Genomic DNA, 13,334 nt, shown 5'->3' with positions numbered 1-13,334 from the left:
ACTTTTTTCCCTCTATAAAAATAACTTTAAAAGTCAGGAAGTTTTACAAACTGTTAGCTGATTCAACCCCCTTCAAATTCAAAGGGCATCTTTCTGTTGCTCTCTGTCTATTTTGAGCCATATTGTGTATGAGATTGTGCTGGCTTCTTGGAAAACCAGGTTCATTATTATTTTTACCCTCTGTTTAAATGTTATTGCGTGGGTTATATATTTATTGAAAAATCACAAGATACATTTTTACAGAGATAAAGAAGAAACAAAATTTGAGAATTGCAAAATTTTAATATTTTTCTAAAAAAGTGGCAAATTTAATATATGTTTTAGAGCCACATATTCTTCTGTTTTAGCTGTGTTGATGCCACACTCCAAGTCAAGAGGAGGCATAATATTTTATGTATTATATATTAGCCCCAAACACAGGATCAGTGGCTTCTGGCAGTGGGTGCACCATTGCAGTGTGAGATGCTCCTGTACCCCTGTCAGCTCTGTGGCCTCAGGGAGTCCCATGGGCATTGCAGAACTGCAGGGGAAGGTCTGCACTGTTTTCTTTCCTCATCTCAGGGACAGCTCCTTCAATACTCACATGTGGCAACATAAGCACTGCAGCCAAGATGTAAAAACAAGTCCAGTTGATACTAACAGTAAACAAAAAGTAGTTCTGGGCTCCTATGCCACATTCAGCCTGGGGAAATACTTTTAATGTCTTTCCTCTAAACAAATTCTTGCTATTTGTGGTGAAGCTCAGTGCTTGTAAACAAGATGTTATTAGTTAACCAGTGAAAATATGTAGATTTTCCTTACTTTCTATACTGAATCAGAGACAGTCCAAGTAGTCACAGTTTAGGTCATCACTACACAATTTGTTTGTGTGTAGATCTCTTCAGGACTGCAATTACAATAGTAGGGACGTAGAGGCAACCTGATTTGGGATGAGTCTCTGTGGAGTGACCAAGATCTCTGCATGTGACTTTTGATATGTGTTCTTATCTCATATACATTAACAGTAAATGTTGCAGTACAGCAAATGAGACAATCTGAACAGAGAGAAGTCAAAGGATATGTGCTGAGAGCACTGTGTAAAACTCCACTGTCATCTCTCAAGCTATCCTGGGATACTTATACATCATCAAAGATAGATTTGCTCAACTCATAATTGCATTTTAAAAAATGTGGTTTGTTTTTTTTTTTTTTTTTTTGAGAGAGAATCATAAACTGTAGCTCTGGTTAAGATGAGTAATAACAAAAGAAAATATGTGAATATTAAGTTATTTCCAGTAACTTCAAGTTACGCAGGTAGAACAAGAAATGGTACAGTTTTCACTGGTGGTACTTAGTGTTGGTTGGTAGTGATACAAATGAGATTAAATAATAATTTTGGAGTTTAAGTAGATGGTTTTCCTGTGGTTTGAGTTTGGTTTTATGCTTGGTATTTATTATGTAACTCTGGCTAAACAGATTTTACAGTTTTACAAGTATTTCCTTTGATTGCTAAGGAGTTAACTTGGTGAGACACCAAGCAATGCTGGTGTAACTGCTGAAGGCAGTTGTGTACAATGAGCGTGAAATCTGCTACTGATGTGTACAGCACGACATCCCTTATGCTTTCACATAATTCCTCATTCCTGTTATTTTTTTTTTTAGACTGGAATGTCTCTTATCGATCTTTACATCGGTTAGTAATAATTTAAAGTACACATGTTTAAGCTTAATGCAAGAAATCATTTTCTGAAGTTTAGATGCTTGTAAATTAAATGAGTAGGAGTAGGTCCCCCCCTCCCACCCACACACCCTTTAAATCCTAGCAGCTAGAAAAAGTGTTTTGTGTTGCTACAGTAAGTATCAGTCTCTTAGCTCTTCTACTTTATTCACTCAGGGACTAATTACCAACTTTTTACATGAAACAGCCTTACTGTGAGCTCACAGTGGGGCGCGCATCTTTTTCTATCCTTATTGAAAAGTAAACCCTTAGGTCTTCTGGAATATATTATATGTTTTACAAGAAATAGCAATTGCTTTTCTGTCAAACAAAGAATTTTTGTTCTCTATCGCTTACTTTTGACGATTAAGACAAAAACAGTATTATAGTGTGTCAGGATCTGCTCTGCAGTCACAGTAAAGATCTGCCAGTATTCCCAGATATCCCCCCATTTTGATTATTTTCCACAGCTGCCATAAAACCGTGCATTAAGCTGAAACTGCATACCACATTCAGCCCAAGGAAAACACTTTTGCATATTTTCCCCCAAAATGGGTCTGGTCTTCAGAGGGGAAAAATATTTAGGTTTCAGAGAGATTTTCTCCCTCTCATATTCCAAACATGAAATACTGAAAATTTGGGGGTGTATTAATCTATAGAGAGTTTCCTTTGGTCTGGGAATTTTGAAAAGAAAAATGAAACAGAATGAGAGATTAAACTTTGAAAAATTCTAACTCCTTGGGAGCACTAAATATTTCCCAGAGAAAGCTGGTTAAATTTTACTGCTCCTATCTTTTATTCGATGCTTTTTCTACATGAAGCAATGAAGAGGTGTGAACACAGCTCAGTTGCCTCTTTGCATTTTGCTCCATTGCAAGGGCAAAATAAGATTTCGGGCCTCTCCATGGGAAAGAGAATTTCTCCCTTTCACAAGGCTGCTTCCAGTCTCATGGATACTCCAGGCACTTGGGCTTGTTCCAGCCCTGGCCTGAGCTTCCTCACCCGAGGGGGCTGATGAGCCCCATCATTTAAGGACTTTATTGAAACCCAATGTCTCTAACACTTAGCAGCTCTTTGGAACGATTGATTAGCTTATTGATAAACTGTTATATCTTCCAAACTCTGCTGAGGCTGCTTTGGCCAGGATGGCCTTCAGGCTTGCCCTCTGAGAGGTTTGCCTGGTTCTTTCCAGCCATGCTGCATGGCTTGAGAGGCAGCATTGCCTCTGCCTAGAAACATTCTATTTCATCAGGGAAAGCAACAACGTGCCTCCTCTCATGGCTGGGGTTCTCATCAGGGGCTTTAGTGTGAGGCCAATTCCCATTTGAGCTTGAAGATGGAATATGTTAGTTCTGATGAAGGTTTTTACCCCAAAATAGTTCAGAGAAGGGGAATTAACCAGGACTGAGATGATGTTATCGAACCTCCCTCTATTTGAACAGTTTTCCTACTACTTTTTCCTACTTTCTGCTAGCCCTACAAAATCTGTACAGGACTTAGAACACAGGTAGATTTTTGACATGTGGTAAAAATTTTTTTGAAGGCAAGTGTACTAATGGTTGATAAAGTGCCAATCTCTGAAAATTACCCACAATTCTCCTTCATTGAAACTAAGGGCAACAGCAGCAGTTCCATATAGCACATCTGTCATGAAGGCAGATGCATGCCATTCTATAGCTAAGCCTTCTTGACAGACAAAATGCTATAATGAAGGAAGATTTATGGTAAAGATAAGGTCCTTACTGCAAAATTCTCCTCAATTTTATTACAGCAGGACTGTGCTGGATATTACTCACTTAGAAGTCATGGGAAACAATTCTTGATAGATGTTTTTTAATCAGTGATAAGCTGCATATATTTAGCACTTTCCAAACCTTGAAAAACCTCTACACTGTAAGAACAAAAAGCACTTTTAATTCTTAAAGACTCCCAAGTCCAAATTGAATGTGCAGAAAACTTTTCCTGTCTTTAGGATTCTTTTTTGGCAGTGGCTGAGCTGTCTGTAACAGTGCAACAGTCGATCTCTGACTATTTATTAGGGTCATAAAGTAATTTTCATTTTCAGTTGAACGTAACATCTGATAAAGGGCACATTGTTTTGAAAATCTTAATTAAATTCTTCTGTAGCAGAATGTTTCATTCATGCCCAAGTATTGGGCAAGACTGTATATATTTTTAAAGTGAGAACAAGATACTTAGGAGAACAAGCTGTAATTCCTAGTCTGGATCCTATTTCACTCCCTCAGTTTTCAATCTTGATGGACTTCTGGTTTCTATCAGAAGAACTATGGCTCAACTAAAACATTTTTATATTGCTTTATAGTGGTAGGCTTCTTTCTAATGCTATTTAAAATATTGAAGCCTATTTTTCTGTTCTAAAAAGATTGTAAAATGATAGATTCTTACTGAGAAGTTCCTATATCTGTTAAAAAACATGATTATTGATTTTGTGAGTAATCTTATAATTGCTTTTGCCACTTTTAGCTCTGCAATGGGAAGAGAGACGGGAACAAAAGGTGACTCCTCTCCTTGTGCAACTGTGGAAGTAGGTTATTACATTTCAGTTGTTGCTTTTCTTACAGTCCCAGTAAAGAGAAAGGGCAAAGCTTAATTTGATTTCTTTAATCTTTATGACTGGTGTAATTACTGAGTCATCACTCAGGAAAATAAAACAGCTTGACTTTCAGCAGCTCAGGCTGAATTTACTCCCTTGCAAGTTAAACAAACAAAATCTCCACTCACTTCTTGTCCTGACACCCCAGGAACCAACATCCTTATTACTTGCACATGAGGCATACGTGATACGGTGGTCATTGAAACACAATAAAACAAGATCTTGCCAGGCCTCTGATGGAAGAGTTGCTCACAGATCCTGTCCCAAATTCCACAGCCAGCTACGCCCTTAAATACAAAGTCCAGCATTTCTCACTGCAGCTTAGGAGGGAAAAATACATCCAGGTACAGCCACAAAGCCAGGGGTGGTAGGTCCACACAGCCAGGGGTATGGGGAGCCAGTGGGGATGAAACTATGCCCCAGCCCAGAAGATGTGGGGACAGACCACAGCCCCAAGCAGTGGTTCCACTGCTGACATTTCAGCTTTCTTGTGCTTAAACTCGACTACCACCTCACTTTCTTTCACTTTCTAAAGCTCCCTCCCTGCCTGCAGTTCTGCCCCTGTTGGAGCCCCAGCCTGGCTCCTGCCCTGTGGGTCAGCAGTGAGACGTGTTTGGTGTCTCTTGCTCATCTGGGACTGAGGGCAGCCCATCCATGGCCCAAAGGTTTATTCTGTAGGTATTTTAGTCCATGCTTAAGCATTTACTGATAGGATTATGTTCCATATAAAAGAGTAGCTGCTGCTTTCTTTGAAGACAGGACAGAGGAACAGGAATTTGGAGAGCAGTTGCTGTGTTGAGTCTTAAAGAAAATTCCCCAAACAACTGGAGTCTCTCACCCTGCCAATGGGTGGTCTCTATAGCTATTGCTTGCTACATGCTGCTCTCAGTGAAAATGTGCTTCAGTCTTCAGGTTGAAGCTCTGCTGGTGCATTGGAAAAATTAACCCAATGTGCTTAAGCCTAAATTTACTGGCTGGTAGAAAGTGCCTGGGCTGATGTGGCTTTCTGGTTCCTGCTTCTAGGCTTGTTTGTGTGTTTGATCTAGTGACCACTTCAGGTAAGTGACAGATGAATTCTAGAAAAAATGTCTCAATCTAAATCTCTCTTTTCTAGGAAAAAAATCTGTAACCACTGTCTTCTGGAGGTGTGGTCATATTTGTAGGTGAGCTAGAGCAGAAATGATTTAGGGAAGGTCTCACAGGTAAACCGAGAAAGAAAGTGAGTCAAAACTCATTTTTTTTTTTCTGAACTCCTCACCTCATCCCTGGGCCATAATATATGTTTGGGCAATAAATGTTTGTCTTTGAATATTCAGTTAGAATATTGGTTTTGTTACATTGGTTTTGTTACATTGGTAACAAAACAACTGTTCTAATTATCATACTATCACCAAGCTTTGTACATACATACATACATACATACATATATATATATATATATATATATATTCTTACATGCAGGCAAATCTGCCAGAGCAGTAGTATCACAGTATCATATTTCATAAAGGCAGAAATTAGGCTTCTGATAAGTTAAAAATGAGACTAAATAGGAAATTTATTGGACCAAAGAGTTTCCCCAGTTAATTTCTGCAACATCATTTTAATCTTCAATAGCACACAGAGTTGTTGGTGTTTTAAGGGAATTATCTGTCAATGCCTACAATTTGTAGGGTGTGAATAGTTTAAGATGTCATAAATATTTATGAAGTTCCTGGGAATGGTGATAGGACATCATACAAAGTCCTTGAAGTTACGAACTGAGGCAGAAAGGGTGTTATATGCAAATTACAATAATAGTGTGGTATAGTTTTAAGAGGAGAAAAAACCAATTTATTATTTAGGTGAGAAGAAGCTGAATATTTAAAAAATAAGGAATGAAAATTTTTGAGAGATTTGCTTTTACCTAGAAAAATCTTGCTCTGCTTTTGCCTAGACATTTGTAACTTTTTTGAATGTTTGCCTTTACTGGTCTCATGAGAAGCTGCACATAATCTATCCTTTCCTTTTCTCTCCCTCTCTTGCTATTGAAGTACCATTTAAAGTAGGAATAATGGAACAGATTAATTTCGAAAGTATTTCTACTGCTGCCACTGGAAGTTGACCAAGGGGTGATATAGTCCAAAAAGAAGAAATATAAAGATTTTCTGGAAAAATATAGGCTATAAATTTCTACTGAGGTTAAAACACGGAAATGCAGCTGCCACTGAAACCCTTTTGAGTATCAGGCTCTATCCTTTTATAAAGCCCATCTGTCTCTGCAGATGATAAAAAATGCATGATCATAAAAAGCAGTACTCCTTAGAGGAAAAATCTCTCTGTACTAATCTTGTAGTCACTTCACAAAACACTTTTTAATCCCAAATTTGCATTTGATTTTCAGTCAGGAACTTTTGTGGTTTTTGCAAAGTTTTCTTATTCCATTAGAATAAGATACGAGGTACAGTTTGTTCAGGTGGCAAGTCCAGACTATGAATAAACCAACGTTATCATATGAAAGAGAATTAAACAGGCAGATCCAAGTGGGGATATATTAAGCCAAATTTAAGCTCCCGTAGTTGAATTTAGCCTGTACTAGATGTCTGGTTTGCCTCAGGATATATTCAGCTTTCCAGCTAATCGACTGAGGAAAACTGCCTCAGGTATGATAAAATTTACAAGAGAGCTCAGTCGAATAGCTCTTGTTATAAATACTAGCTTAAAGGCATTCTTCTGGTCTTTGGGATCAGAACTGCATTTGCATTTAATTATTCTATTTCAAACTTTTTCAACTTGGTTAAAAATATTAGACCAGCCAGTTTGGATTATATCATTATAGTGCTTTCCAGATAATGGTTGAACTTCATACCAGATTTTTATTACTGGGTGGATATTGTTTGGCTTTATTATTTTGTTAAATCTAAATTCCCACAGAAGCAAAAAAATATTATAGTATATTCTCATTGAGAGAAGGAGAATTAAGCAAAGGTGTTTTAGTGATGTGCCAATCTAAGAGGTACAGCACTCTACTATGATTTTCTGTCAACATAATTGACAAATAATTCAGAGTTTTAAGCCTCTTGCACTATTTTCAGACAAGGCTTTGTGTGAGAACTAATTGTCTTTTAGTAATTGATTTCAAAAACCTCTTTTTACCCTTTTCTGAGACTTTTCAAGACATGGTTTTACTAGTTCTATGTGCCAATATTTGCACTAACAGTTTGAGTTTTTTCTTTTCACTGAACCAAGTTGCATCAGTGGAAGCTGATTCTAGTTTAGAAAGAATGTGAAAAAGAAAATCACCTCTGCCTGTGTAAGATGTGAGAAGTGGAAATCAGTAACAGAACTATTTTCTTTTATAATTGGGCTGAAATAAAATAAAATTAAATGCTTTCATTTATTTACTCAGTACTGAAAGCACTACAGTAGAAACAAATACATGATGCCTGTTATTCAAACACTTGAATTCTACTATTATTAAGAGGTGGACTCTACTTTAGGCAGTTACAGTTATTTTCTATGTAAATGTAGCTGCAGATGGCTCACAAGACATTGATGGTACACTGAAGCTGGTGCTGTTTCAATCCCCTATCAAATTAGCACTGACAAAAAAACCGCGCTGGCTTAGATGAAAAGAGCCGACAAGTTTGGTAGTGTCATATACAGGAGTGACCCAGTCACCAGATCACTGTCACACCTGACTGCAGCAGCCCATGAATTTGCTTAAATGTGCAAAGGAGTACTGCCAGTATTGCCTTCGTGGACAATGAACACAACTAAGGGAGATCATTTTCTGCTGCAGTATTTCAGAACATATTGTTTCTGACATTTGATCTGAGTGGGAGTTGCAAATTTCACTTTTTACTCTCCCAGATGTCTGAGCTTAGTTGTGGAAATGGTTTGGCAAATGGGATGACAGAAGCCCAAATAGGGACACCTGCAACTACACTGCAAGTGTCAGTGCTTCCTGTAGGAAACATTGGAGAGGCACCCAGTGTGTGTCAAAAGAGCCTTTGGACTATTTTTTCAAAGACTTGGATGTGTTCTTCATCCTTATTCCATAAACTTTTAAACATACAGATATGAAAGCTAAAGAAAAGCCCACTTGAAAGTCCCCCTGGCAGCATGGTGATACATCAATCAAACAGGGTAGGGAAGTGAGGAATAGAGCAAATACTCTTACACCTGCATTTCAAACATGCAGCTCTTAGGAAAGAGTTTTATTTTCAGCTGCCTCTGATTTCTTGACAGGAAATCCTGGTCAGAAAGGACTGGACACTCTCAGTAAGGTACTGCCTCAGCACATTTTTAACATTTCAATTGCTCAGTAAGGAACAGCAGCAGGAAAACTCCAGATTTGTGCTCAGATGCTCAGCTCAGACTGCAATATTTTGGTCAGATATGGATGAGATGTTTCCATAGACAACACAGTCACAGGCTTAACCTGGAGGAGGAGCATGAATTATGGGGCTCCAGATCCCCACTAGCCAAGAAATTGTGCTTTCCTGTAGCCTTGGAGCCAAGCAGACAGTGGGATAAGCATTTGGCAGGCTACAATTAATGTGCATACACATGTGCATCCTCATGCTTTAGTTTCATGGAAATCCACAGGCTTTCATTTTAATTTTTCATTATAAAAATGAAATTTTTATATCATTTTTTTATAATATAAGACTTTCAAATCTAAGGTACTGAGCATCAACCACTGCATTTACAGCTGTAAATCACCATAGTCTCAAAATGCCAAAGTTACCACGAACTCCGGCAGCAGAGCTGCCCACCTGCCCTGCAGGGACTCCTGCCCAGTTGCTGGGGAAATGACCTGAAACGCTGAATGGCCTGGGCTCCTTCAAGGCAATGGACTCACATACTTACTGTTCTTGCCTTTCTTCATTTACATTCACTAATTGGAAGTTAATTTGTTCCCACAGACAGGCAAATATTTTTAAACCAAAAATTACATTGTTTTTTTCCAAAACTTGTGTTGGAAAGCAACTCAGTGCTTTTCCTAGTGCACAGTCCTAGGAGCACCTGTGAGTGTGTGGTAACACTGTGCTGCCTCTTTCAACTCTATCCTGTTTGTGTTTAACACAGAGATTATTGGGCTGTTCACCAATCAGCTTGCTTTGACTAATAAGATAGACTAGTTCAACAAAGATTAACACAATTCTTAAACTGCTCTTGTCCAACCAAGTTAAGTGCAGCCCAGAAATTTATTTTGGTATTAATTTCCTCTGTCAACCTTATATTAAAAAAAATACACAGATAAGAGTACAGAAAGTACAAATCAAGACTGACACTTTGGGGAAAAAAGATCACATACTGGAAAACTTGACATAGAATCCAGTGGTGTCAAAATCTTAGATATTTGTTGTTTTCAATTCAGACATTCTTCATTTAGACCAAAATAACAGACATCTGTAGTGTACCTTACTCCTGGTGACTATTTAGGAAGTAGGTGCTCTCACAGCATGGTACTCTTTATGTGCACAGTAATGAAAGTTCACTATTGATTTTTCTGTAGCTGCTTGTAACTATTATAGTTGATACATCAATAGAAAAGGAAAGCACAATGTTTCACAGGAGGCAGAAAATCAGAGAATACATGATGCTGTGACAGTAAATCATGGCATAATCTCAAGAATTGATAGATGGTTACTGCTAACTTGAAACCCCTGGCTTTCTCTGAAAAGACTAACCTATAATCGTCCAATATGTTCTAACAGACTGACTGCCCATAATAGTGGTAAAGGACACAACACAATGTTTCATTTCTAGAATAATGGTTTCCCCAAACCAGGTTGTTGTGGTGGAATTCGTTTTGTGTGTTACCACAAAGGAGGGAGAGAGAGTGGTGGAAATGCCATTTAGACTAGTAGTTACAGGTTGTAGGAAAAAGAAGTTTTTTTCAGAAAAGAGCACAGAAGGGTTTTGTTTAAAAAATAAAAGAGGAAGAGAAGTTGTCATTAATTTTTAACTTGCAAAAGTCTGCAGTTAGTTGAAAAGGAAATGCAAAAGAGCTGATTATTCTTGAGATCAAAATATTGGAGGTGTTTTGTCAAGAAAGGCAAATGCAGAGAAAATACATTTACTGTAGCTGTTTCCAGTTCCACGGTATCCTGAAAGGGAGCCAAAGGCACGTAAGCTCTTTTAAGTGTCTGCTTCTCTCAGCTGCATTTTTGAGGGGCATAACAATCTCTGAATTTTACAGTATGCCTAGTGAATTTTTAACAGGAAAGTTCTTAATTGCTTTGTTCCCTCTTTACTCCCTGGCTCATCTCTGGTAGCTTCATCTATGGTTTTAATTAATCGTGAGGGTCTTTTTTTCCTGTCTCCAAACAGAAAGCGAGGAAGTACTGCCGGTAAGAGGTGGCCAGCTGGAGCACAGTGTGCAGTCTGGATGACACTGCTCCCACAGTCACCTCTCACAATATTCCTCTCTGGAAGATATTTTCATTGTGCAGCATTGTTTTCCAGCACTTGTTTAGGGCATGCAAGTTTGATACCTGCCCTTTTCACCTTTGCTGGTGACTCCATTCTCTAAAGACAAATGTGTCCCAAATAGGATGGTCCTAGACAAGAGGAAAGGTCTTTCTCAAGCTACCACCCATCCAACCTGCCTCAATCAGGCTTGAAGGACACTTGTCCTACTTAGGCTGTAGGTTTTCCTCTGGTGAACGACTGGATAGTGTTGTCTGTCTTGTCCCGAGCAGTTTGCTGATCTCTGTTACAATTTTTGGCTTTGGGGAGGAAAGACGCTGTTGTAGTCTCCTTCCCCATTCTGTTGTTGAAATCTTTCTCTTTGCTGAGATGAGACTTTCCTTCACTTGGCAAGCAGAGGTGTTATATGTAATATGTTTATAATACTCATCAAACCCTCCCCGTACTGAAGATGATATTAAATGCAGGATTTTCCTTAATAATCTTTGAATAACCTTATAAAGAAGACTCTTAAACTGCCCTTAGGATGATGTGTAAATTAAATTTTTGCAAGCCACATGGACTGTTTTGGGGTTTACTCTTTCAGTTTGTTCCATGATAAACGGCTCTGAACAGGACTAGGGCAATACTAGGAACTCCTGCTCTGAAAGGTTCGTCCAATCTTGGTAGCAGCATTGCCAGAACCTAAGGAATTGCAATTTTCATTCTCCACCCCTTTCCTGCCAGCAGAAATCATTTGGGACACACTCCAAGCCACGAGCTTGGGAAAGAGTGTTTCTGCACAGTCCCCTTCTGTCGCCCAGTTCGACATTCCAGCTGTGTTCAAGGCTGGGCCATAAAGTTTGTTTCTGCATTTTCCTTCATTGTTTCATTCCTGTTTGCTTCTGTTTCCTCCCTTTCCACCTCTGGCTTGGCTTTGATCACAGTCCCATGGTTTCTCTTTCCTTCCTGGCCTTTTCCCCCTATTTTCATGACTCCTATCTCAAGCTCCAGTCTCTCTCTGTTCCTCTGATCCACACCACTGCTGTCCCTTGTTTTCATCAATCACTCCTGGTTCTTGATCTGCCCAGATATCCTCTTCTCTGCCACTCTTCTCCCATCCTTCTTGCAGAACCCTTTTTTCACCTGTGATTTCTTTTCATTGTTCCTTTGCAGCAGTTCCCCTCTCTATTTTAATTCCCTTGTTCCTATAGAGTATTTCACCTCTCTATTTTAATTCCCTCAGAGACAGACTTCTGTTTCTCATTCAGTGCTCAATCTTGCACAAGCAGCAAGGGGGTAGGAGAAAGAGGGAAATTTGCCATAGTCTACAGTGCATCTCCAGTAAATGGCCAACACTACCCATGTATAAACTTTCAGGTAAGAGCCTCTGCAATGTGTCTTTTTAACTAGAAATACATGAGGCAGTTTTCAGTCTATGTATTCGAGTTTTAAAAGTATTTAATAAGTTGTCTGTTACTACTGCAAAGTTAATCTCATTCAGTGAAACATTTAAGATTATGTTCAAATTAAGACTATAGGGTAGTATTACCGGCCCCAAGATTTAGGATATTCATTCACTTATCTGTATTTTAATATATAACCATTTATTCCCATATTATGCTACTACTTCTTGACTAACAGAAGTAGTCGCTGATACTAAAGATTTCTGCCAGCAGCAGCTGAAAAGATTCTATGTAATACTGTATTTCCTTTGTTACCTATATAATACATTTAAACTTGCAACTTAAATATCTAAAAATGGTAAGGAATTGTAAAAGGATTCCAAAAGTAGAGACACCTATAAATATGGGTTACATGCAGGTAATTTTTTCCCCTTACAGGAGGTGTTTAAAAGTCATCCTTACTAGTATTCTATAAACATAATAGGGAAAAAGTGCAGAGCACACTGATTGGGTTATACTGAAATCCCCACTGTCTCCACACAAAGGCAACAGTACAGAATACAAATATTGCTTGATACCCATGTTTCTAATTACTTGCAAGATTTGTAGCTAACAAATATATGACCTAATTTTCTCTCAAGCATCTAATCCTATTGTTATTTCAAAACCTTGTTAAATATGCATTTTAGAAAAAAATAGACATGAAAAGGAAAAGTACTTGCAGAAGACGGTTAATCTTTTTTCCATGGCTTGCAGCTGTCAGACAAGCAGACAACATAACCAAGTAATGAACAGATTGAATCAAATTCATGCCTCAAATAATGCCATTGTACTCAACAGTTACATGAGGTATGAATTTGCAGCATTCATTGCATTTAATGAAATAAAATCAGGAACAAATCAACAGCAATTATTAACTTTCCTCTATAATTTAGTGTAGTTTATTCAAAAAACTCAATCAGCCATGAAACAGAAGGCTTTCTCTGGGATTCCTGGAAGAATTTTATCATTCACTACTCCTACATGCACGGCTGAGATGAATGATTAAAATTTTATTTATTAAAAAATATTGGTTTAATTTTGAATTGTTCCTTATAACCCCAGAATTTGTATTTTATTCCTTTTATATCACATGCTTGTTTTCCCAAAACCTTTGATTGTAGATTTCATTAAGACAGATACCTGGAAGATAGACACTGTCCTACTTTCTTTTGTACTGCCT

The 13,334-nt window shown here is 38.2% G+C and overlaps 1 protein-coding gene and 1 long non-coding RNA gene across 8 annotated transcripts in view; one reads left to right on the top strand and one right to left on the bottom strand.

Annotated features, from left to right (window-relative positions):
• Positions 1-13,334, bottom strand: part of NR5A2 (nuclear receptor subfamily 5 group A member 2) — an 87,753-nt gene that overhangs the window by 5,470 nt on the left and 68,949 nt on the right. The gene's annotated exons all lie outside the window — the stretch shown is intronic.
• The window catches only part of LOC128811424 (uncharacterized), a 42,180-nt gene that overhangs the window by 10,016 nt on the left and 18,830 nt on the right, over positions 1-13,334 (top strand). For 2 of the 6 annotated variants that reach the window (XR_008438336.1, XR_008438341.1), the window contains exons 2-3: positions 5,425-5,473; positions 11,953-12,086. The exons of 1 other annotated variant lie outside the window; for it this stretch is intronic. This is a non-coding gene — a long non-coding RNA (uncharacterized LOC128811424). Of the gene's footprint in view, positions 1-5,424; positions 5,474-8,537; positions 8,576-11,952; positions 12,087-13,334 lie in introns of all 6 variants that reach the window. 3 more of the 6 variants (XR_008438337.1, XR_008438340.1, XR_008438338.1) reach the window with 3 other exon arrangements.

Source organism: Vidua macroura, chromosome 9 (assembly GCF_024509145.1).
Source record: "Vidua macroura isolate BioBank_ID:100142 chromosome 9, ASM2450914v1, whole genome shotgun sequence".
NCBI classification, from domain to species: Eukaryota; Metazoa; Chordata; class Aves; order Passeriformes; family Viduidae; genus Vidua; species Vidua macroura.
This window is presented reverse-complemented; position numbering and strand designations above follow the sequence as displayed.